Consider the following 22629-nt stretch of genomic DNA (forward strand, 5'->3'; position numbering starts at 1 on the left):
CAACTGCGCCCTGCTAGAAGTATAAACAAAATCCCCCTTAGCATCGGGGAGGCGCAATGTAAACCAGATGGGAGGACAAGCTTCACACAGACGTGGAGATGATCCTGAGTTCTTCTAGGAAGATGAGTACTGTTCTGATTAATAGAAGAGGTGGGAGGCAGAGGAAGCATTACAGTTAGAGGAACATCAGAGGCAGAGAGGAGTGAAAAGCACTACCTGGGTGAATGGAAATGTAGAAGGTGGGGCTGAAACTGAGCTAGGGACTCATTTTGAGCAGTCTTGAATGTTAACCTAAAAGTGAATCTATCAGAAAAAGATAATTTTTCCCCCCATTTTGGGGTCTTCACTTTTTCAAATTGAAAAATAAAAATAAATCATTATAAATATTAAATCTGTGAAAAGTAGTGAACAACACTGTGAAAAATAGAAAGTTAGCCTCTCATAATTCCACAGCCCCAGAGAGAACCATTGTTAGGGCAAATGGGTATTATTAAAGTCTTGACAAGTATTGCTAAGTTGTCCTCTGAAGTCTGTATCTATGAATACTTGCAACAGTAATGGAGGCAGTCGCTTGTTTTCTCACAGATTTGCCAACATTGGTTATTGCCAATCTCGTAGGGGAAAAAAAAAAAACAAACATTTCATTCTTGAGCATTGTTTTGTTTTGGCCATTTGATTCCACCCCCCTGATTTGAAACGCTTCCTTTATCATAACTCACCAGTGCATCTCCTGTACCTAGCCATATAAAGCACTGAATAAATGAAGACATGTAATAAATAGGAATGATGCATTTCTGCTCTTTTGAAGAGAAAAACAGTATGATCATACCTAGGCTTTAAGACCACAGTTCTGGTGGGATTATGGAGAAAGGACTGAGAGCAAAAAGCTAATAAATTCAGAGTATAGTTAGAAAATCATTAAAACATTCCAGGTAAGAAAATGATGAACACCTTACCTAGGGTAGTGCCAGTGGGGATGAAAAATGGAAATGGATCTATGGAGTATTACAAGAGTGGAACTGAGGACTTTGTATCCATTTAGGACTTCCTGGGTGGCACTAGTAGTAAAGAATCTGTCTGCCAATGCAGGAGATGCAAGAGATGAAGGTTCCATCCCTGGGTGGGGAAAATACCCACTCCAGTGTTCTTGCCTGGGAAATCCCATGGACAGAAGAGCCTGGTGGGCTATGGTCCATGGGGCCACAAAAAGTTGAACATGACTGAGTGAATGAGCATACACACAAGCAGGAAAGGAGATGGAAGACGAGGAGGTAGTAAAGAAGACTGGAATTTCTAGCTTGGGTGCTTGAGTGGATTTACATACAGTAATCAGCCTGAAGGCGACCGATCCCATCTGATCTCGGAAGATAAGCAGGGTCGGGCCTGCTTAGTACTTGGATGGGAGACCACCTGGGAACACCGGGTGCTGTAGGCTTAGGAGAAGGCAATGGCACCCCACTCCAGTACTCTTGCCTGGAAAATCCCAAGGGCGGAGGAGCCTGGTAGGCTGCGGTCCATGGGGTCTCTAAGAGTCAGACATGACTGAGCGACTTCACTTTCACTTTTCACTTTCATGCACTGGAAAAGGAAATGGCAACCCACTCTAGTGTTCTTGCATGGAGAATCCCAGGGATGGAGGAGCCTAGTAGGCTGCAGTCCATGGAGTCGCACAGAGTCAGACGTGACTGCAGCAACTTAGCAGCAGCAGCATGGGAATATGGATCCAATAATGAGGAGTAACTTTTTTGAAGAGAGTTGTGAATGAGTTTATTTTATATGCTAAGTGGGACCTGCTTCCATTTTATCTATGACTCTATTCTCATCCTCATAATTGCCAGTTATGTAAGTGTTCCACCAGTTTCCACTATTTTTGCACTTTTGATTTCCACTGGAGTTCTATACCTAAAAGCATGTTAAGTTTCCCCTTTCCTCAAATATACCATTATTTTAGTCTCTCCTTTATTACCCCCACTGACCTGACCTTTCTTTTGTAACCACCCTTATGCACGCATTAATTTATTCACTTTTTAAATTAATATTTATGGAGAGCTTACATACACCAGGCATGGTTCTACATGATGGGAAAGATCAGTAAATAAAAGAGACAAAAATCCTTGCTTCCTTGGAGGTCACATACTTATTCTACTTACTCATTATTTCCTTCTTATCTGCTTCCATCATTGTCCTGGAATTGTTCTGAAAGTTGACACTGATTTCAATGCTGTGAAACCCAAGTGCCATTTCTTGGTTTCTTTGATCTCTCTGCAGCACTTGACATTGTTGGCAGCTCTCTATTTAGTTTAACTCTTGTTATCTTCACCTCTTCTGCTTTTCTATTTCTTGAAATGCTTCATTTATGTTTCCTTCTCTGCCTTTCTTCCATTCTTTCCTCCACCCCTTCCTACTCATGTTTTAAGGACTTGCTCTTAAATATGACATTCTAACTTGTGCTATGCCATATACCCAAGTGTATGTTTTTTAAAAAAATAAATTTATTTGTTTTTGAATGTGTTGGGTCTTTGTTGCTATGCAGGCTTTTCTCTAGTTGCAGCAAGCGGGGCTATTCTCAGGCTACAGCGTGCAGGCTTCTCATTGCAGTAGTTTTCTTGTTGTGGAGCATGGGCTCTAGGGTGCACTGGCTTCGGCAGTTACAGCACACGGGCACAGTGGTTGTGGTTCATGGGCCCTAGAGCATAGGCTCAGTACTTGTGGGGCATGAGCTTAGTTGCTCAGTGGCATGCAGGATCTTCCAGGCCCAGGGATCAAACCCTGTCTCCTGCTTGGCTGGCAGATTCTTTACCAATGAGCCGCCAGGGAAGCCTGGGTATACGTCTTATCTAGACCACTGTTTCCTAAAATGTGTTCCATGGAACAGAAGTTCTTTGGGTTGTTAACAGATGTTGAAAGAGTCCTGTGGTAAAATACTTTTGGGAAAACTTTGGGGTAAACACTGGGTTTCTCCATAGTGGTACTTCTTGGAGCAATTAATATGCCAATGAGAATTTTGAATCACCTACAGAATGAATGTGTCTCCCTCATGTCTTGGAGCATAGAACATTATTTTTGAGTTGAATCTTGTAGGACTTCTGAAGAATACACTTTAGGAAATATTGTATTAGACAATAAGCTCTTTGAATGCCAAGACCTTATCATATATATTTGTTCATGCACTCCCCAGAGGGGATTCCCCCAATGGCTCCATGGGTAAAGAACCCACCTACAATGCAGAAGACACAGGAGACACAGGTTCGATCCCTGGGTTGGGAAGATCCTGTGGAGAAGGAAATGGCAACTCACTCCAGTATCCTTGCCTGGAGAATCCTATGGATAGAGGAGCCTACAGTCCATAGGGTTGCAAAGAGTCAAACACAACTGAAGAGACTGAGCATGCACACATGCACTGAATTCTACCAAGCATAGGTACGCCAGGTACAGCCAAGCCTGATGCTGGAGGAGTTCAGACTTTACCTGATCAGTAATGGACGACTGAAGGTTAAGGACAGTTGCGTAATTTAGTAAGGACAGGATTAAATTCCTCTTTCCAAACAGAGATACTGCTGAACCACCTGTGTCATCCACACTCCTAAGCTGAGAGAGAACCAGGTTGGCTCTGAATCTACTCTGCACAGGTTCTATGACATTTACTACATGGTTAAATACGAATATTAAGGCTGTGGGGTAATCCAATAGTTCTGAGCTGGAATAAATATCCTAAATCCAAGAATCACCAGCAATAGACATCTACCTGTCTAGAAATTAGTGAAAGTAGGTTATGAAGTGGGCAGCTTACTATAGCTTCAGAAAATTTGGCTAAACCAGGCCAAACTTGCTTTTACACTCTTTAGTAAGGAATCAAAGCTACTCAGAAAAAATGACCAAAATTCATGTCACATCATGGCCATAACCATCACCCCAAATGATCCCAAAATGAACTTCCTCTCCATCCCTTTCTACTTTTAATTCCATATAAATACTTATTAAAAACAGGAATACAGATACTTTTCTCACAAAAGTATCTTACTTCTGTACATTGTCTTACTTCTTTTAAAGATATTATCAGGCTGTGATTCCAGATCTTCAGCAGGAACAGGACTCTGATACACAGCCAGCAGTAGACTCCCTTGGAGCACATTCAGTGCCTGTCAGTATGATTTTTCCTTCATATTATTCCTACTTATAGCTTTCTACTTGGCAATCACTAAGGAAAATCTAGTGTTCAATTTCCTCTATTATCTTAATTCATTCATTTGCCAAATATTTATTGAGCATCTACTTGAGAAGACTCTTGAGACTGCAAGGAGATCAAACCAGTCAATCCTAAAGGAAATCAACCCCGAATCTTCTTTGGAAGGACTGATACTGAAGCTGAAGCTCTAATACTTTGGCTACCTGATGTGAATAGCCAATTTGTTGGAAAAGACCCTAATGTTGGGAAAGACTGAAGACAAAGGAGAAGGGGGCGGCAGAGGATGAGATGGTTAGATAGCATTACTGATGCAATGGACATGAACTTGAGCAAATTCCGGAAGATACTAAAGGACAGAGGAACCTGGTGTGCTGCAGTCCATGGGACATGACTTAGCAAATGAACAACAACAAAATGTTCCAAATGCTGACCTAGACTCTGGGGATTAAGTAATGAACAGAGTCCCTGCCCTCATGGAGCTTATATTCTAGTTCAGTTCAATCACCCAGTCATGTCCAGCTCTTTGCAAACCCATGGACTGCAGCACTCCAGGCTTCCCTGTCCATCACCAACTCTTGGAGCTTATTCAAACTCATGTCCATTGAGTTGGTGATGCCATCCAACCATCTCATCCTCTGTCGTCCCCTTCTCCTCCCACCTTCAATCTTTCCAAGCATCAGGGTCTTTTCTAGTGAGTCAGTTCTTTGCGTCAGGTGGCCAAAGTATTGGAATTTAAGCTTCAGCATCAGTCCTTCCAATGAATATTCAGGACTGATTTCCTTTAGGATAGACTGGTTGGATCTCCTTGCAGTCCAAGGGACTCTCAAGAGTCTTCTCCAACACCACAGTTCAAAAGCATCAATTCTTTGGCTCTCAGCTTTCTTTATAGTCCAACTCTCACATCCATACATGACTACTGAAAAAATCATAGCTTTGACTAGATGGATCTTTGTTGGCAAAGTAATGTCTCTGCTTTTTAATATGCTGGCTAGATTGATCATAGCTTTCCTTCCAAGAAGCAAGTGCCTTTTAATTTCATGGCTGCAGTCACCATCTGCAGTGATTTTGGAGCCCCCCAAAATAAAGTTTGCCACTGTTTCCACTGTTTCCCCATGTATTTGCTATGAAGTGATGGGACCAGATGCCATGATCTTAGTTTTCTGAATGTTGAGTTTTAAGCCAACTTTTTCACTCTCCCCTTTCACTTTCATCAAGAGGCTCTTTAGTTCTTCTTTGCTTTCTGCCATAAGGGTGGTGTCATCTGTGTATCCGAGGTTATTGATGCATTCTGCATGATTTTTCAATTTGGAGACAAATTAAACCTGAGTTCATTCTTAAACTGGTTACTTACTAGCCATGTGACCATGAGCAGGTCACCTTAACTTCTCAAAGCCTAGATTCTTCTCTCTGTGAAATGAGGATAGTGGTAATTTCAGAGTTGTGAAAGTTCTCTGAAATAATGAGCTAGTGTCTGGCATACAGCCTATTCTTAATTCACCTTTTACTACTAGGTAGGACTTTTATTTGTTTTTTCTTCTTCCTTTAATTTTTTTTTTAAATCTTTTTTTTTCTTGTTTTTAGGTAAGATTTTTTTTTTAAAGTTCATATTTATAAATTTCTATCCGGGGTCTTCAAAATAGACATTTATGAATTCATTTCTTCCTCACTTCTGACTAACCATATTCACTTATTCTTTGTCAGAGGTAGAAGAAACACTGGAGAAACACTCTGAACTTGTATCTCGTTTGACCACTCAGAATTTTCAGTATGTCCTGGTCAGCAATGACAGACATATATAATTGTGTGTACCTTTCACTCTGCTACCAACCACTGCTAAACAATCTCTAAAGGACAAAGTTTCACTAGGACTATGTGGTGACAAAGTATGTCTCACAACTACATATCTCCTTAGGTGAAAATTCACACAAGTCAAGTGATGGCTTCTATAATTGTTCAAGTACAATGCTAAGCACTTGAAGCCTTCCCGACCCCCCTTTAAACTCCTTACAAGTGTGAAAGCAACCTTCTTCCGTGTCTGAGAACACATGCAAACAACTGTATGTGCTGTCATTTGACTTTACTTGAATCACAAGGGTTTACACCAGCCAGTGAATAACTTTCCCTGACTACAATCTGCTGTCAGACACGAAGAAATCCAGAAGGCAGACTTTAAATCATTCTTGATAATGTTGTCGATATACATTCATTGAATAGATCTTTTAGGCTTCCCTGGTGGCTCAGAGGGTAAAGAGTATCTGTCTGCAATGCAGGAGACCTGGGTTCGATTCCTGGGTCAGGAATATCCTCTGGAGGAGGAAACGGCAACCCACACCAGTATTCCTGCCTGGAAAATTCCATGGACAGAGAAGCCTGGTGAGCTACACAGTCCATGGGGTCACAAAGAGTCGGACACAACTGAGAGGCTTCAGATAGATACTCTACTATTTTTCAGATACCTGGTGGGAACTCTGGAAGCACCAAGACCCCATTTTCGTGCCTTTATTTCTCTAAATATTGCCATCTGCACTTCATTTGCAAACATTAGGTCAGGCATCTCCTATAGTTAACAGACATCCTGTGAACTGTAATTAATTAGAAGGTAGTTTGAAATTAGTGATACTTTGATGGTGATTCTAGCCATTGGTATTTTCTTTAACAATAAATTCGACGCCCCGAATTTAGTACTCTCGTGTCCTTGCCCGCGATTTGTCTTTGGCCAGTCACTTTGTAACTCAGTTGCATTCTTCACCTTTCAACAATCCACCTACTCCCCTTCCTATCACTTTCACTTGTGAGGCTTGGGACCGGTGAGCCAGGAGGAAGAAAAGCACAAGAAGATCTTCAGGATACACCCTCCCCAACAGGGTCTCACTGCAGAGAAGCTCCTGAAAGAAGACTCAGCCTCAAGGCCTTCTGCCACGGCGGGATCCCCAGGCCTGGCCAGAGCCCTAGGCAGAAAGCACCCTGGCCTCGCCTCGGCCCAGTCTCTGCCAGGACTTCTGGATGCTAAGACCCAAGGCAGCGCGGAGAAGGAGGAGGGACTAGAAAGAGGAGGAAGAGCAGGAGAGGAAAACGAAACTCCTTTGAGGCTGACCCAGCCTAGTGGAACCTCAGGGGCTTGGGGTCCCAGGAGGCGTGGCCTTAGGGATGGAAGGAGGGCGGGGCTTCATGGGGCGGAGACTCATGGGAGAGAGCGAGAGAGGAGGGGCGGGGCAGCAGAGACTCCTCCAAGTGGGCGGTCGGGCTGCACTTGTCCGTCCGCGGTAGGAAAGGAGGGCACATCCTCTCCCCCCCGCACCCCTCCCACCTACTCCCCCCTAGTGGAGAAGGCAAACTCTTAACAGGGTCGCCAGCCGCGATGTCGCGGCTCGTCCCATCCTCTCTTACAGCCTACGTGACCAGCGCAGGTCGTCAGCCCGAGAGCAGGCAATCTGAGCAGTTTCTGTTTTCATTTTCCGTTTCCCGCTCTGGTCGCAGTCTTGGAGGGAAGAGGCGGGGAGGCGGGGGCGGCTGGGGGGCGGGGAAGGGGGGGCAGCTCCAGTGTCACCGCCCCCCACCCCAGGCAGGGAGTTAGGTAGTCTGCAGGGCTACACCATTCAGAACGTTATGATGCCCAGAGATTCCCACCATAGACGCAATCTAGGATAAAATGCTGCTGTACTGGGGTCATGATAAGTAACTGACGTGTTTCTGGCCCACAACTATCTAAAACTATTCTATTGATTACGGGATTAACTGCTTTTTCTTCTATTTTTAAAGTAGAAAACCGGACCCTTAAAAACACCAGGTGTGGCGCCCTAGCTACTCTGCGAGCAACTGAGCACAGAGCACTTCAGGGGAAACAAAAGAAGATTCTCCCTTCCTCCCAGTTGTTAATATGTGACATAGCTCCACTCTCAACTCCTTGCAAATGACTCGTGTTTTCGGAGAACTCAGTTTTCCTAGTTTTGCAATAACTTAACTGAATTCCTCCACTTTGGGTTCTACTTGACTCTTGATTGTGTCATCTACTCCAGTGCTAGACCAAAGAGTTAAAAGACAAAAAGAAAGTAAGCTTCTTAGAGAAAGGAAAAGCTGTAATACTTACCTAAGCCAAACATACTTAAGCTTCCATAGCTGCAAAATATGTTTGGTTTAACCAGGCAAATTCTGTGCTGGACCCTGGGGAAAGTCATATATAACACAGATACTCTAATAGGGAAGATAACTGAATAGAAAAACAACTATAATTCAGTGTCATACAATTAATAAAAGCATATACTAGATCCAAAAGTAGCATCATTGAAGAAGTGACTGATTCTATGGGACATATGGGGATGAGGGCATAAAAGGTTTCACCCAGGAATTATAACCATCTGAGCATAAGTAAGAATGTTTAAAACAAACAAAAAAAAAAGCTTAAGAGATAGATATTAATAAATTACTACAAAATGCTGGTTGAGTGGTGCAGAATTCTCTTAATTTTAAAATGTCGGCAACGAAATTAGCTGGAAAATGGGGTTGAAGGGGGAAAACTCCTTTTACTCAAATCTTAAATGTTACAGAAATAACAGCCCTCCATAATTCCCATTCCAGGAAAGATCAGTGTTGTTGTACGTTGTATACTCCTCCAGGTTATATATTAACAACCGACACTGTATTCTATAGAAATGGAATCTCCAGAACCTGGCGGTGGTATAGGAAAGTGGTTAGTATGCTGGCTTTGGTAGGTTGGTGTCACCTGGGCTGGAATGCAGCATCTATCAGTTCCCAGTTTGGTTACCTTGGGAAGTTATTTCTCTTCCCCCCAGTTTCCCCTTTTGCAAAACAGGACTACAATTATATCAATTATCAGTTGAGATTTTAAATGTCAGAGGGGATTCTTTGTGCATGCAACCCATAAAGTTGCTTGTTTTATTTTTTTCAAATTAATTTACTTTTTATTGGAGTATAGTTACTTTACAATGTTGTGTTAGTTTCTTCTGTACAGCAAAGTGAATTAGCTATATGTTTACATATATCCCCTCTTTTTTTGGGTTTCCTTCTCATTTAGGTCAACAGAAAGCACTGAGCACAGCTTCCTGTGCTACACAGTAGGTTCTCATTAGTTATCTATTTTATGCATAGTATCAATAGTGTATACATGTCAATCCCAATCTCCCAATTCATCCCATCTCATCCTTTTCCTCCTTGGTATTCATATGTTTGTTCTCTACAAATTTCTTGTGTTTTAAATGATATTTACTTGAGTTGTAAAATTTAAATCTAGTCATTATTAAGTATTTAAACAAAAATTTCAAATTCATTTATAAATCTGTCAATTTCATGTTAAAATAAAACACTTTCACTGTTCTTTGATTAATGCCCAGTAAGCATATTAATTTGATGTATTAAACTTTTATTTAAATGCATTTATCAATGGGATAAATTTTCTTAGGCATTACATATTAACATCACAAAAGCATGCAAATCTAACAAATCAAATTCTCTTGCACATTTACACAGTTTATAAATCTCATTTATTAAGTTCCCTTAAATATGTCAAATTCACGTATTGCTGTACCTTATTGCCTCAGGTACTTCACACTCCTAACAAGGCAGATTTACACTCTGTAAATCGTCTCAACCCATTCTCAGCCCAGTCCTGAGCACTTACAGAGTATCTCTATGAGTTTTCCTGAGCACTGAGGGGGGCAATGGTTAGGTTGCTGTGCTAATAACTGGCTGTGTGATCTTGGTTAAGCCACATAACTCTTTGTGCCTCTGTTTTATCATCTGAAAGGGGAGTAGCAATAATACCAACTCATAGGGTTGTTATGAGCTTTACCTGAGTTAGTCCATGCAAAGCACTTAATACAGTCCTGCTAAGTAATAAGCACTCAACAAATGTGTTATTGTAAATCTAGTAAGTCATAGTCTCTCAGGCATCTAGGCAGCATAAAAATCAAACCTATATATTAAATCAAATTCACAAGTGTAAAAATATTCACTGTATCCTTAGTTGGTCAAATCCTAAGTATTTCAATGAAAAATTACTTTAAAATGTCAACTTTTAATACAACTTGCAAGATTCTTTAAAACATCTCAAATATCTTAAAAACAAAGAACACATACACAAACAGCACAGTGAGTTAAAAAAAATCTGTTAATATACCTTGTAAATATATCATTCAATCTATATTATCAGTTCAGTTCAGTTCAGTCCCTCAGTCGTGTCTGACTGTCTTGGACCCCAGGGACTGTAGCACGCTAGGCTTCCCTGTCCACCACCAACTCCTGGAGCTTGCTCAAACTCATCTCCATTGAGTCAGTGATGCCATCCAACCGTCTCATCCTCTGTGGTCCCCTTCTCCTCCTGCCTTCAATCTTTCCCAGCATCAGGGTCTTTTCCAATGAGTCAGTTCTTCACATCAGGTAGCCAAAGTACACGAGTTTCAGCTTCAACATCAGTCCTTCCAGTGAATATTCAAGACTGATTTCCTTTAGGATGGACTGGTTGGATCTCCTTGCTGTCCAAGGGACTCTCAAGAGTCTTCTCCAACACCACAGTTCAAAATCATCAGTTCTTTGGTGCTCAGCTTTCTTTATGGTCCAGCCCTCACATCCATACACAACTACTGTAAAAACCATAGCTTTGACTAGACCGAGTAAAGTTTCTGCCTTTTAATATGCTGTCTATATTGGTCATAGCTTTTCTTCCAAGGAGCAAGCATGTTTTAATTTCATGGCTGCAGTCACCATCTGCAGTGATTTTGGAGCCCAAAAAGATAAAGTCTGTCACTGTTTTCCCATTTATTTGCCATAAAGTGATGGGACCTGATGCCATGATTAGTTTTATGAATGTTGAGTTTTAAGCCAGCTTTTTCACTCGTCCCTTTCATCAAGAGGCTCTTTAGTTCTTCATTTTCTGCCATAAGGGTGGTGTCATCTGCATATATGAGGTTATTGATATTTCTCCCAGCAATCTTGATTCCAGCTTGTGCTTCATCCAGCCCAGCATTTCTCATGATGTACTCTGCATATAAGTTAAATAAGCAGGGTGACAATATACAGCCTTGATGAACTCCTTTCCCGATTTGGAACAAGTCTGTTGTTCCATGTTCAGTTCTAACTATTGCTTCTTGACCTGTATACAGATTTCTCAGGAGGCAGGTCAGGTGGTCTGGTATTCCTGTCTCTTAAAGAATTTTCCACAGTTTGTTGTGATCCACACAGTCAAAGGCTTTGGCATAGTCAATAAAGCAGATGTTTTTCTGGAATTCTTTTGCTTTTTTGATGATCCAGTGGATGTTGGCAATTTGATCTCTGGTTCCTCTGCCTTTTCTAAATCCAGCTTGAACATCTGGAAGTTCACGGTTCACATACTGTTAAAGCCTGGCTTGGAGAATTTTGAGCATTACTTTACTAGTGTGTGAGATGAGTGCAATGGTGCAGTAGTTTGGCACTGCCTTTCTTTGGGATTGGAATGAAAACTGACCTTTTCCAGTCCTGTGGCCACTGCTGAGTTTTCCACATTTGCTGGCATACTGAGTGCAGCACTTTCCCAGCATCATCTTTCAGGATTTGAAATAGCTCAACTGGAACGCCATCACCTCCCCTAGCTTTGTTTGTAGTGATGCTTCCTAAGGCCCACTTGACTTCACATTCCAGGATGTCTGGCTATAGGTGAATGATCACACCATCGTGATTATCTGGGTCATGAAGATCTTTTTTTTACAGTTCTTCTGTGTATTCTTGCCACTTCTTCTTAATATCTTCTGCTTCTGTTGGGTCCATACCATTTCTGTCCTTTACTGTGCCCATCTTTGCATGAAATGTTCCCTTAGTATCTCTAATTTTCTTGAAAAGATCTCTAGTCTTTCCCATTCTATTGTTTACCTCTATTTCTTTGCATTGATCATTAAGGAAGGCTTTCTTATCTCCTTGCTATTCTTTGGAACTCTGAATTCAAATGTGTATATCTTTCCTTTTCTTCTTTGCCTTTAGCTTCATCATGTGTATATTATGTGGGACTGCAGTTATTATCCAATGACATTTTTATGGAGGGGAACAGATGTAGTTTGGGACTGGTAATATGATGTCAGGTATTCAGTCAAAGACAAGGTTGGGGTTATGAATTCAAAATTCACTTTTGCCTAATTTTTAGCGTGTGCTAAATTGCTTCAGTGGTGTTTGACTCTTTGAGACCCTATGGATTGCACCCCACCAGGCTCCTCTGTCCATGGGATTCTCCAGGAAAGAATACTGGGGTGGGTTGCCATGCCCTCCTCCAGGGGATCTTCCTGATCAGGGATTCAACTCGCATCTCCTGCAGCTCCTGCATTGTAAGTGGATTCTTTACTGCTGAGCCAATGGGGAACCAGTTTTTACAGTAACTACCTTCAAGTTTTCCCTGCTTGATTTGAGAGGATGGTATTCTGCACCTCACCACAGGAGAATTCAGCTAATTTCTTTGCTTATTAAAGTTAAATTCTTCACCTTTTTTATATTTGCTTTGTTAGCTAATAAACAGATTATAGTTCTACATCATAGCTTTAAATGAAATTATGTAAATCACAACGTCTGGTATATAGTTAGTGTTCAATTGATGTTAACTATTACTATTATTATGTGGTTACTTTTTCAGATTTTTTTTCTTTTAAATATTTCACATTCTTTAAATACTTGATTAAAATGCAAAAAAACAATTGTCCTTCAAACAAAACTCAAACTTACACTGCCTTCTGGTGAGACACTGTTAGCTTCCTATTGCTGTTATTACAAATTACCATACATTTAGTGACAACACAAATTTGTTTTCTTACAGTTCTGGAGAGAAATCTAAAATGGTCTCTCTGGACTATGATCAAAGTGTCAGCTTTCCTTTCTGAAGACTCTAAGGCAGAATCTGTTTCCTGGCCTTTTCCAGCCTCTAGAGGCTGCATGTGTTCCTTGGCTCATGCTTGTTTCTCAAACAATTGAATCACTCTGACCTCTGCCCTTGTTGTCATATCTCCTTCTCTGACTCTCCTGCCTCCCTCTTTTACTTTTAAGGAGCTTTGTAATTACGTTGGGCCCACCTGGATGAGCCAGGCTAATCTCACTATCTCAGGATCATTAATTTAATCATATCTGCAAAGTCCCTTTTGCCATGTAAGGTAACATACTCACAGGTTTCAGGAATTATGATGTGGACATCTTTGGGCAGTGGTTACTCTGCTTGCCCCAGAAACTTCCTGAAGTTACTAATGATAAGACCAAAGTTGGCATTATTTATCAGCAAAGGGAGGAAGAAAGGATTCTTATTTCATTGTCCTTTAAATGGACTTTGGCCAAATGTTGATGGCATATCAAAGACAAACCCTTTGACTATTTGTTTCCTTAGAATTGGGCAATTTTTTAATCTAATAGGTTCTGAATACCTTCCAGGATTTCGGTCTTAGCAATATTTTATATACAGTTGACCTTTGGACAATAGGAATTGAATTGTGCAGGTCCACCTATTTATTTTCAATAAATACTACTACAATACTACACAATCTGAGGTTGGTAGCATCTGAAGATGCAGAACTACAGATTCCAAGGGCAGACTGTAAAGTTATACTCAGATTTTCGACTGTGAGGAGAGTCAATCAATGCCCCTAACTTCTGCGTTATTCAAAGATCAACTGCATATGTGTGTGTGTGTATAAATATATATACACACACATATCTGTATATTTACATGTATAGGACCATCTCATCTATCCACAACATGGCAACATGTCCCTAAGCTAAAGCTTAGGAAATGCACATGTACACACACATACACATAGTCACACACAAGCTGTCCTGAGTAGCCAAAATAGCTGATGAAAAATTATTAAGGCTATTGTGTTTCATTAATAGGAAAATCGTAGACTCATTCTCAGATCCTATCACTTGAAGTATAGTTCTAATAAAATTGGCTATCTTGTTTTCAAACCTTGGCCAACTTCAAGTAGAAAATTAGAAGAGCAAGAAGGAAAGCTCTAGGCAGGTAGATTGACAGAACTAAGAAGACCTGAAGACCAATATCTCAGTCAACAATGTGCCTTGTTTATATTATATAGTCAAATGAAACAAAATATTAATAAATCTGTGCATTCAAGAAAGGAAAGTGAGAAATACGAGGTTTTTTCAGGAGAATCTATTAATTATCAAGCCTTTGGATAATCACTAACTTTCTGGGCTTTCACTTCTTCATATTAAAAAAAATGCATATTATTTGATGTCTAGGTTCCTGTCTACTCTAGAATTCTATGATTTCAAATGACAATAATATCTTGTCACAGAGGAGGAAATCAGAAGTGCTATGTATTATGGTATACATTATTATTTTTTAGTGTATTTACAATATGAACCTAATATGTTACCACACTTAAGGGATAACTTAGGTGTGTCTGGGATGACTAAGAGTGAGGCAGGCAGGGCAATGAACTTCCGTGGTGTCACAACCAGAACAATAAGTGATATTTATGATGCTTTAATCTAACTAGCAATTAACAGTTACTATGTGCCAGGCATTGTGCTTGCTGCTAAGTCTTCATGAGAAATGAATTTATTTTCGTGTTTCCAGGAAACAGGTGGAGAGCAATTTGGTAGTAACCAAATAAAACTTGAGGAATTCTCTGGCAGTCCAGTGGTTAGGACTTTTACTGCCAAACCCACACAGTGCAGCCAAAACATAAAGCAAAACAAAACAAAACAAAAATCTCCAAAAATATGTAAATGTTTTGATCCAGAAATTCTTCTCAGATACTGTTCAACAGAAACTTTCTTTTTTTTTTTTCCAACAGAAACTTTCATGCAAGTGCTCAACATATCTGTTCAAAAATGCTTACTTATGCATTGTTTGTAATAGTAAAACCAAGGAAATGACCCAAATGTCTATTAATAGAATGAGACAGACCTATATATACCAACATGCAAACATGCCACAGACACAATACGAAATGACAAATAAATTTATGACAGTATGTTTTTCTGTTGTTGATATATAGAGATAAGAAGATGCATTAAAAAAGAATATGCATAAAAATACCTGGAGGATACACAACAAACAAGGGACAGGATTATGGAGGTTTTTTCTTTCTACATTTTTTATAATATTCACTTAAAAATAATAAACACATTACATAGGAAAAACAATACAGATAAAACAAATGTAATAATACAAAATAAGAGGTGAGACAAAAAATAAAATATTTTAGAAATATTTTCATGAAGGATTATTGAAACTTCATTTAAAACAACATGTTTTCCAAGAATTTGCAATAGGTAAGTTGTTTCACCTGCAGTTCTCTAACCCAGTAGCTAGAAGCTGTGAAGTTTGACTCAGTTTACCCCTTTCTTCATCCTGGTTGGTTCCAGCTTTAAGTAAAGCTTTTCACCTGAACTTGCTCTTTAAGAGCCCTGGATTCAGAACAGGGGAGAATAGTGAGCCTGTGCATGCGAATTTGTTTACGGTGAGTCTCTCAGAGGAAATCATGTGCATGTCTGTTTACTTTTCCTTGGAACCTAGAAGGTCACCTCTAAAAATAATCTCGCTCAGTGTCAGAGCTTCCGTGACACAGAGGTACATGCCTCACATGCTCTCTGCAGTTAGTGCCCCATGCCAGGCCTATCCAGTTCCCCAAAGGACTCAGACCAGAGAGGAGGGGAAAGCAAATGCCAGCTAATAATGGATAAGCTCTTTAAAAAAAACGGCCCATACTTATTCTCATGGCTGACATTCTAACTAATGACATTGAACTTTTAAATATTTATTGGCTGTTTGCATTATTCTTTTGTGAACTTCCAAAGGAAATATTAAGAGAATTTCTGAACCAGAGCACATGATTCTGGTTACTGGGCTTTGCAGTAGACACATCTGAGATGGTTAACCAGCCTTTACTTCTTCCAGGGTTGCAAAGACTTGGACACGACTTAGCCACTGAACAACAACAACAACGTCTTCCAGAAGGGCTCTGAAGCTCATGTTAAATTGGTGGGCCTGAGAAACTATGCCTTGCTTGGGAATATGTTCCCTTTGCCTCCGACCTCCACTTCAGTCCTAACTAATTGAATATTCCCTTAACTCATGTTGGGCAGAGATCACATTGTGGAAGACTTTGAAAGCCAGACTATGCATTCTGAAGAAGGCAGCAAGATGTTGAGAGCTCTGCTTTAAGATTAATCGGCATTAGTATAAAACAGACTTGCAAGAGAAAAGTGAGGAGAAAGATCGGTTAGAGGTCTATTGTTTCAGTCAGAAATAATGAAAGTCTGAACTAAAGTCATGTGCAGGAGAGAAAAGGATAAAAAGATGGTAACTGAAGAAGCAGAATCTATGGAATTTTATGGCTGATTGGATCCGAGGAGCAAAGGAATTCCACATGTTCTAGAAGACTCCAAGGCTTCTGTTAGGAAACTGGTGGTGCCGTTACGGAGATGTCCCACATGGGGCTCTGAACTCATCTTCTCACACCAACAACTGTTTTGTCATCTGTCTTCAATTGTTCACTTTCATTTAAGCCTATTCAAGAGTCTCCAATATTTTAAAAACAAAATAAAGCAAACAGAAACAGACCTTTCCCCTTGAGAGGCAGAGGGAAAAGTAGGCTATTGACATCCTCCACCTTAAATGTAAGGAGCCAAGACAAGCTATCTATGATTAAAGGAATGAAAAATAGAGCATAAGTATGTTGCGAAGGTGGCCAGCAGAGAAATAGAATGGTGATAAAACCACTTTGGATGAGAGAGATATAAGAGAAATAAATTTTTATTTAGCATATCAGGAAATTAATAGATAATGTCTACTTCCTTGGTGGCTCAGACAGTAAAGTGTCTGCCTACAATGCGGGAGACCTGGGTTCAATCCCTGGGTCAGAAAGATCTCCTGGAGAAGAAAGTAGCAACCCACTCCAGTATTCTTGCCTGGAAAATCCCATGGACGGAGGAACCTGGTAAGCTACAGCCCATGGGGTCGCAAAGTGTCGGACATGACTGAGCTACTTCACTTCTTCACTTCGAGGCAAATCAAGAAATAGTCATATTATGAGGTTAATTAGCAATATGAAGGTTACCACAACACAGAAATAGTTCAAAGTAGTTGATTCTGGGCAGGGGAGGGTAACTCAGAGGATTGTTGCTTTTTTGAACCAACTGCATGTAATTCTTCGATGTGGGTTTCTTTCTTTTCTTAAAATGTTTTGACCACACCATACAGCATGTGGGATCTTAGGTCCCTGACCAGGGATTGAACCTGCACCCCCTGTACTGGAGAGAGAAGTCTTAACCACTGGACTGGTGGGGATGTCCTTGATATGGTTTTTGAAGTTTTTTCCTTTTTTTCTTCAATATGACAAAGATAGAGGTCTTTAAAAATCCTCCCTAAATTCACATTTTGTTGTAATTACCATTAGCTCTTTTCATCCTTAAAATATTTTCCTTAATATGTAGTAATAAAAGCCAACATTTATTGAATCATTGTTATGTGCCATCATTCTTAGCACTGCTTTATTTTCATCATCTCATTTAATCTTCACAGGCAACTTATTGTAGCTAGACATCTTGAAAAAGTTGTCTGTGTTCACTATCCACATTTGTTTACCATCCAATATCTCTTCAACCCACTCCAGACTGATTTTTGCCACCCAAACTCAGCTGAGACTGCTCTCAGTAAGTTCAGTTCAGTTGATCAGTCATGTCCGACTCTTTGTGACCCCATGAACTGCAGCACACCAGGCTTCCCTGTTCATCACCAACTCTCAGAGCTTGCTCAAACTCATGCCCATCAAGTCGGTGATGCCATCCAACCATCTCATCCTCTGTCATCCCCTTCTCATCCTGCCTTCAGTCCTTCCCAGCATCAAGGTCTTTTCCAGTGAGTCAGCTCTTCACATCAGGTAGCCAAAGTATTGGACTTTCAGCTTTAGCATCAGCCCTTCCAATGAATATACAGGACTTATTTCCTTTAGAATTGACTGGTTTGATCTTTTTGCAGTCCAAGGGACTCTCAAGAGTCTTCTCCAACACCACAGTTCAAAAGCATCAATTCTTCAGCTTTCCTTATGGTCCAGCTGTCACATCCATACATGACCACTGGAAAAACCATAGCCTTGACTAGACAGACCTTTGTTGGTAAAGTAATGTCTCTGCTTTTTTAATATGCTGTCCAGGTTGGTGATAGCTTTTCTTCCAAGGAGCAAGCGTCTTTTAATTTTATGGCTGCAGTCACCATCTGCAGCTATTTTGGAGTCCAAGAAAATAAAGTCTGTCACTGTTTCCATTGTTTCCCCATCTATTTGCCATGAAGTGATGGGACTGGATGCCATGATCTTAGTTTTCTGAACGTTAAATATTCAGCCAGCTTTTTCACTCTCTTCTTTCACCCTCATCCGAGGCTCTTAAGTTCCTCTTCACTTTCTGCCATAAGGGTAGTATTATCTGCATATCTGAGGTTATTGATATTTCTCCCAGCAATCTTGATTCCAGCTTGTGCTTCATCCAGCCCAGCGTTTCTCATGATGTACTCTGCATATAAGATAAATAAGCAAGGTGACAATATACAGCCTGATGTACTCCTTTCCCAATTTGGAAACAGTCTGTTGTTCCGTGTCTGGTTCTAACTGTTGCTTCTTGATCTGCATACATATTTCTCAGGAGGCAGGTTAAGGTGGTCTGATATTCCCACCTCTTTGAGAATTCTCCACAGTTTGTTGTGATCCACAGTCAAAGGCTCTCAGTAAGGACACCCATGATTTCCCTATTGCTGAAACCGGTTACACTTTCAGTGTCTTAAATGCCACTTCTTTCCTCCTTTGCTTCCACAAGATCACACTGTTTTGGTTTTCTTCCTGCTTCTCTGGTTTCTTGTCAGCCTCCTTTAAGGTACTTTCTTCTACTTAGCTCCTAAATGTTGGGTATGCCTCAGAATTCTTTCTTCAGTCTGCTTTTCCTCTCACTTTATATACCTTTGGAGTATTCATAGACTTATATTGCTTAAGTTACTACTGATGACACTCAAACCTCCATTTCTATCCCAACAGTTCTTTCTCCTGAACTACAACCACTGTCTACCTGACATCCTGTTTTGTGTGTCCCACTAGGACCTCAACTCAACATGTCCCAGGTGAATACATCACATTCTCCCATCTTGCCCCTTATTCTGTGTTTCTCAATGACTCTACCACTATCCACACAGCTGCCCACTTCCAAATGTGAACATCATCCTTGATTCCTTAGCTGCCCTCCACAGCTAACAACATCTAAGCATCCATTAAGTTCTATGCAGTCTCCTTTTTGGATTTCTATTTATCCTCATCTAGGGGGCCACTACCTTAATTTGCTCCACGACATCTTTTATTTGGACTATGGCAATGGCCTGATAATTGGTCTCTCTACCCTCCTGCTTTGGGCCCTTCCTGAGTGCATTCTTGATTTTGCAGCCAGAGAGATTCTTTTTCGTATGCTAATCTGAACCAGCCTCTTCTCTGCTAAAAATGTTCAATGCACCCTCAACCTGGATTCTTGCTGGCTGCTCACCTCTATCTCAGGCTATTTCCCTCTGGCTCCTGCCACACTGAACGGCTTGCAGCCTCCCAACTCTTTCTCCCATTTCCAGGCATTTGCAGCCACTGCTCCCTCTGCCTGAGATCACCCCTCTTACCTGCTTCTCTTCTTTGTAGTTCCCATTAGTACTTCTTGATTCAGCATACCTCCTTGATTCAGTTTCCTCCTTGGTAGAGGTGTTTTCTGACCACAAAGGCTGTGTTGGGTGCTCGTTCTGTGCGTTTGCACAGGGCCCTATCATAGCACTTACCACACCACCATTTCTACCTGTATCTTCCCTGTTTCTCTCACTAAAATTGCAAACCTGTAGGGGGTAGATAGTAGATTATTCTTCCTGGCTGACAGCATCCACCCATTGAATGAATTATGGGAGGTCGTACTATGCATTAGAAAGAACATGGAGTCTGGATTCAGACCGACTAGATTTTGGTTTCTTCCTCTTGTTTTTTTCAGTTGTAAGATGCAGATCATAGTTCTTTCCTCACAGAGCTGCTGGGGAGATGAAATGAGGTACCTAGTACAGGATGTGGCACATTGGAGCCTGGAGTCAAGTGTGTGCTCCCTTACCCAACTCAGAGCAAGCTGAGGACCAGGTTTGAGGGGAACAGGATGAATTCAGGGTAGGTCATGCAGAAGGAGAAGCCAGTGCAGAGCAGTGAGTCGGGCCTGAAGCTGGAGTGGGAGCTGGAGGTACGGGTTTAGGAGTCATCAGCACTCAGTCCTGAGGCCTAGGAGTAAATGAGACTGTACATTGGGGAAGGCTTGGGCCTAGGTTTGCCTTCCCAAAAGAAGGAAGAAGAAGTGTTCTGAGGAATGTTAGAGAAGAACCGGAATAATGAGAGAGAAGCAACAGTGTGACACACCGCAGAGAGGCTGAGGAGAATGGTCCGTGAGCTTGAACTTAATGAGGTCATTGACGTCCTTGGAAAGACTGTCAGTGTCTGTTTTGTGTGGTTAATCATTTGTTCTAGTTCACAGCAGAATGAGAGGGGCCATGTGGGACTTGCAGTTCCATAGCAAAAGCCATCAAACTGATAAGCAGGGAAGGAAGAGCTGAAGACAACGATAGCAGCAAAAACTGTTCATAAAGGCTGAGTTGGGGCACAAGCCAATGCCCAGATGCCAGGGCTCTTCCCCACCTCTCTTAGTCAATAGTCCTTTAAAATATCGTTGGTTCATTAATATGAAAACTAAGGCTTAAAGAAGTTAATTAACTTTTTGGAAGTAAGTGATGAACTGACTTCACAGCCCTTGCTCTTAATTGGCCTGCTGGGGGTGGGGCAGTTTGGGGGAGGGGACCTGGAGAAATCAGTCTGGGAGTCAATGGAGAGGTGTGGCAAGGCTTCTGGATAGTTAGGGGATGTTTTATATATATAACATGGCTTCCCTGGTGGCTCAGAGGTTAACGCATCTGCCTCCAATGTGGGAGACCCAGTTTCGATCCCTGGGTCGGGAAGATCCCCTGGAGAAGGAAATGGCAGCCCACACCAGTATTCTTGCCTGGAGAATCCCAGGGACAGAGGAGCCCAGTAGGCTACAGTCCATGAGGTCACAAAGAGTCGGACACGACTGAGTGACTTCACTTCACTTCACTTATATATATAACATACTTCCCTGACACTGCGGGCCAAGTCCTGAGTGAAGTTTGCATGCACGCATGCGTGCTAAGTTGCTTACTGTACACCAAAGGCTACATCTAGAGCTGCACAGCTCCACAACATTTCTGCACTCATAGAATGTTCTCCATCTGTGCTGTTGAATACAGTAGCCATTAACCACACGTAGCCACTGAGCACTTGAAATGAGGCTACTGTGACCAAGGAATCGAACTTTTAATTGTATTTAGTTTATTAGTTAATTTTAATTAGTTTATTTTTAAACATTTTTATTTATTTTCTATTTTTTAGCCACACCACGTGGCATGCAGGATTTTAGTTCCCTAACCAGGGATGGAACTGGCATCCCCTGCAGTGGAAGTGCAGCTCCTTAACCACTGGACCACCATGGTAGGCCCTAATTTTAATTAAATTTAAATTTTAAAACAACTGATGAATTTATTGAAAAATTTTAAGTATATTTTGAAAAATAGTATTTGTTGCTGTTCAGTCACTAAGTCGTGTCCAACTCTTTGCAACCCCATGAACTGTAGCATGTCAGGCTCCTCTCTCCTTCAGTATCTCCTGGAGTTTGCTCAAATTCATGTCCATTGAGTTGATGATGCTATCTAACCATCTCATCCTCTGCTGCCTTCTTCTCATTTTGCCTTCAATCTTTCCCAACATCAGGGTCTTTTTCACTGGGTTGGCTCTTCACATCAGGTGGCTAAATTACTGGAGCTTCAGCTTCAGTCCTTCCAATGAATATTCAGGGTTGACTTTCTTTAGGATTGACTGGTTTGATCTCCCTGCAGTCCAAGGGACTCTCAAGAGTCTTCTCCAGCACCACAGTTCAAAAGCATCAATTCTTTGGATAAAACTACTTTTTCAATTAAAAATTTTGTTAACATTCAAACTGATATTTGTTGTACATGTAATAATATACACTAGATTTCTAAGACATATGAAAGAAATGAATGTGAAATAGCTCATTAATACTTTTTAGTTGGCTACATGTTGAAATGATAATGTTTTCAATTGTGCTGTGCTTAGTTGCTCAGTTGGGTCCGACTCTTTTTGACCCTTTGGACAGTAGCCTACCAGGCTCCTCTGTCCATGGGATTTTTCAGGCAAGAATACTGGAGTGGATTGCCATTTTCCTCCTCCAGGGATCTTCCTGACCCAGGGGTCAAACCTGCATCTCCTATATTTCCTGCATTGGCAGGTGGATTCTTTACCTGCTGAGCCATCAGGGAAGCCCCAATATTTTTGATGTGTTTATTTAAATAAGTATATTATTAAAATTAATTTCACCTG

At 41.0% G+C, this 22629-nt stretch overlaps 1 long non-coding RNA gene and 1 pseudogene across 1 annotated transcript; both read left to right on the forward strand.

Moving 5' to 3' along the window:
- Positions 1-1318: 1318 nt before the first annotated feature.
- On the forward strand, positions 1319-1435 carry LOC129623937 (uncharacterized; annotated as a pseudogene).
- Positions 1436-7364: 5929 nt separating this feature from the next.
- LOC129622465 (uncharacterized) lies at positions 7365-8167 on the forward strand. Its single transcript, XR_008699993.1, has 2 exons — positions 7365-7449; positions 7946-8167. It is a non-coding gene; the product is annotated as an uncharacterized LOC129622465 (long non-coding RNA).
- The last annotated feature ends 14462 nt before the right edge of the window (positions 8168-22629 follow it).

Source organism: Bubalus kerabau, chromosome 11 (genome assembly GCF_029407905.1).
Source record: "Bubalus kerabau isolate K-KA32 ecotype Philippines breed swamp buffalo chromosome 11, PCC_UOA_SB_1v2, whole genome shotgun sequence".
NCBI classification, from domain to species: domain Eukaryota; kingdom Metazoa; phylum Chordata; class Mammalia; order Artiodactyla; family Bovidae; genus Bubalus; species Bubalus kerabau.